This window comes from Miscanthus floridulus, chromosome 6 (assembly GCF_019320115.1).
Source record: "Miscanthus floridulus cultivar M001 chromosome 6, ASM1932011v1, whole genome shotgun sequence".
Lineage (NCBI taxonomy): Eukaryota > Viridiplantae > Streptophyta > Magnoliopsida > Poales > Poaceae > Miscanthus > Miscanthus floridulus.
In genome coordinates, this window is record NC_089585.1 from 29,594,531 (window position 1) to 29,597,676 (window position 3,146).

Sequence of the window (3,146 nt, forward strand, 5' to 3'; positions counted from 1 at the left end):
AAGGCACGGTCGCACGGAGGATCTGATCTAGCGTCGTCAAACCCTACGCAACACTGTCTGCACATTGCCACTGCCTGAGTACGTTGTCTGGAGGGCCCAACTAGCTGCAAGGACGACGACAGTCGGAGCAATCCTCATATCCCATCCTGGCTTTGTTTCTACTCATCACTGTCATCTCTTCTTGCTCCAGTGACAAAATCAGTATGGTATTCGGTTGAATCCGTGTGGGTGCCTCGTGTACTGCCGTGGGATTCATCCTGCTCCAGTGGTGGATCATGGATGGTGCGGTTCTTGATGGTCGACTTGGTGGTGGTGCTTCCCCTCCACCTCCATACAGTGCGTTGGTTGTAGCGGCGTGGCTGGCCTCCTCTTTGTGTGGGTAGTTCCCAACGCCTTCCTCAACATGCTCGTCCCCACGGGGCTTGTCCCTGTACTGTGGTTGTCTTTGTCACAAGCACAATCCGGTGACCCAATCGTGCACGCACGGACATGGATAGCAATAGGCACTTAGGGCCTCGACGTTTGGCAATGGTGTGGTATGGAACGCCTTTCATTGTCTTTGAGCTTTGAGTGCTATATGTCCCGAGTGTGTGGTGATGACGTGGTATGGGACGTGCTTTGTCGACCCTATAGGCTTTGTTGTGGTGGGTTGGTGTATGTTGGCGAAATCTATACCGGTCTTTATGTGGGTCTCGACCGTGATGTCACCGTTATTTAAGTGCCATTATCCTCCTTAGAGGCGACATTGTTGCATCTCATCCTACCCCATCATTAGGTGTTCAGGTCAAAATGTTGCCCTATTCTAGACAAGTGGCGGCGGCAACTATAGTCGTGTCTTTGTTGGAAGTGCCCCTTTGGAGGATTTTTGTGTGGATGTCCTATTTATGCATTTATCATGATTGCCCAATTCAAAGTCTTCAATAGCTTACTCGCAAAAAAAAAGTCTTCAATAGCTATTGGTATCCAGCATATTCCCGATGCCTATTCAGGTGGAAGTGTGGATGCTTATGTTAGAGGTATTGGTTTGGTGGTTAGAGCTTCAAGTAGCAGATAGAGCTGTTTCTCTTCTCCTATACTATTCATCTCGTATACACATTATGGGACAAGCTAGCCACGAAAGGACGATTACTCAAGCTGCAATCTGAAGATTTTGAATCTCTTGCTTTACTTTAGTTTGATGTTTTTCTTTGGTACATCAAAGTTTTTTATGTCTTAGGTCTATGTTTTATTGCTGAGACATGTGGTATCTCTTTGTAATGATTGTCAATGCATGCATCTTTATTAGAAGAAAGTACGGGTACAAGAAAGTCCGTTACCTCTCGCAACAATTATCTTTCCTTGGTCAAGCCGAACCATGGACAAACTGCAACCTGCAACAGTTCGTTACCATTGCAATGACGATTCTGGTCCAAGATCCAAAAAGGTCACCATCATTATCATGTAGGCATGTGGCCACCAACAATTCAAGCCTGACTTGTTAGATCTGTAGGATCAAAGGGATCATAGATCTAGCCATAGATTGACTCTATTCGGGATAAAAGACGTAGTACTTCCTAATGCATGTAGAACTAGAGAGAAGGGAGAGATAGAAGATGGTCGTGTCAGACCTGAGACCACAGTGGAAGAAGATCCGCTTGTGTCCGCCATGGGATCGACGTCTGCGCTAAGGCAGCGGCGGTCGGTGAAGACGGGGTCGGTGATGCGCGGTGGCGACCGACAGTGAAGATAGTGGAGTCCGGTGGCGGCGCGGCTGGTGGCTTCTCGTCACTGGTTGCGTGCCCTCTAGATCGGACTAGGGTTTTGGTGTCGGTGGGGAGCTCGGCTCTAATCAACCTCGTAATAAGAGCCGCTAGCCCCCACCTCTTTTTTATAGCGCAGGGTGACAAGGGCCCTTCAGCCATGGTGGGCTGGGCGCCCCCGATCAGGGCGCGAATCAAAGGCCCAACTGGGCCATTTGATCTAGTTAGATTAGAGATCAATCTAACAATCTCCCTCTTGATCTGTTTCCATCTTTCACTTTCTTATCATTTACTTTTGTTCATTCCATTACAGATTAGCGCATAGAGCATGTCTCATCGTCATGATCCATTGTCGATAGATTTAACAGCTACAACACACTACTCTGTTCTGAAATAAATACTTATCTTTGGGCCTTCTTTTGTCCAGGAATTATAGGCTTTCCCTTAAATCCATGCTGGCTACATGTTCTCTGAACACGTTGGGTGGTAAGCCTTTTGTAAGCGGATCCGCGAGCATCTTTACTGTACTTATATGCTCAAGACTTATGACTTGATCTCGGACTTTATCTTTCACAACATAATACTTTATGTCAATGTGTTTGGCAGCACCATTTAACTTATTGTTGTAAACATACTGTACTGCCGGATTATTATCGCAATATAATTTTAGTGGTCTATAGATGTCAACCACCTTCAAACCGGGTATGAACTTCTTTAACCAGTTCACTTGCCCCGTTGCCTCATAACACGCTACAAATTCGGCATACATTGTGGACGATGTAGTGATAGTTTGTTTTGAGCTTTTCCATGAAATAACTCCCCCTGCGAGAGTGAATACATATCCAGACGTGGATTTTCTATCATCTCCCGCATAATCAGAATCTGAATACCCCACTATATGGAGTGAATCAGATCTTCTATACGTCATCATGAGGCCTTTCGTTCCTTGCAAATAACGCAAGACTTTCTTTACTAATTTCCAATGTTCTATTCCAGGATTGCTCTGGAATTTGCCAAGTAACCCGGTAACAAATGCCAAGTCAGGGCACGTGCATACTTGAGCATATTGCAAGCTTCCGACAGCTGAAGCATATGGAACCACTTTCATTTGATCGATCTTATATTGGTTCCTGGGGCATTGAAAATCCCCATATCTATCGCCCTTGACTATAGGAGCAGGTGAGGGACTACATTTGTGCATACTGAATTTCTTTAAGATTTTCTCTATGTATGCCTTTTGTGACAGTCCTAATACCCCTTTACTTCTATCTCGGTGAATCTCGATCCCAAAAACGAACGAAGCTTCACCAAGATCTTTCATATCAAATTTTGAGGACAAAAACTTCTTTGTCTCCAGTAGTAGACTGACATCACTACTAGCAAGTAAGATATCATCCACATACAGGA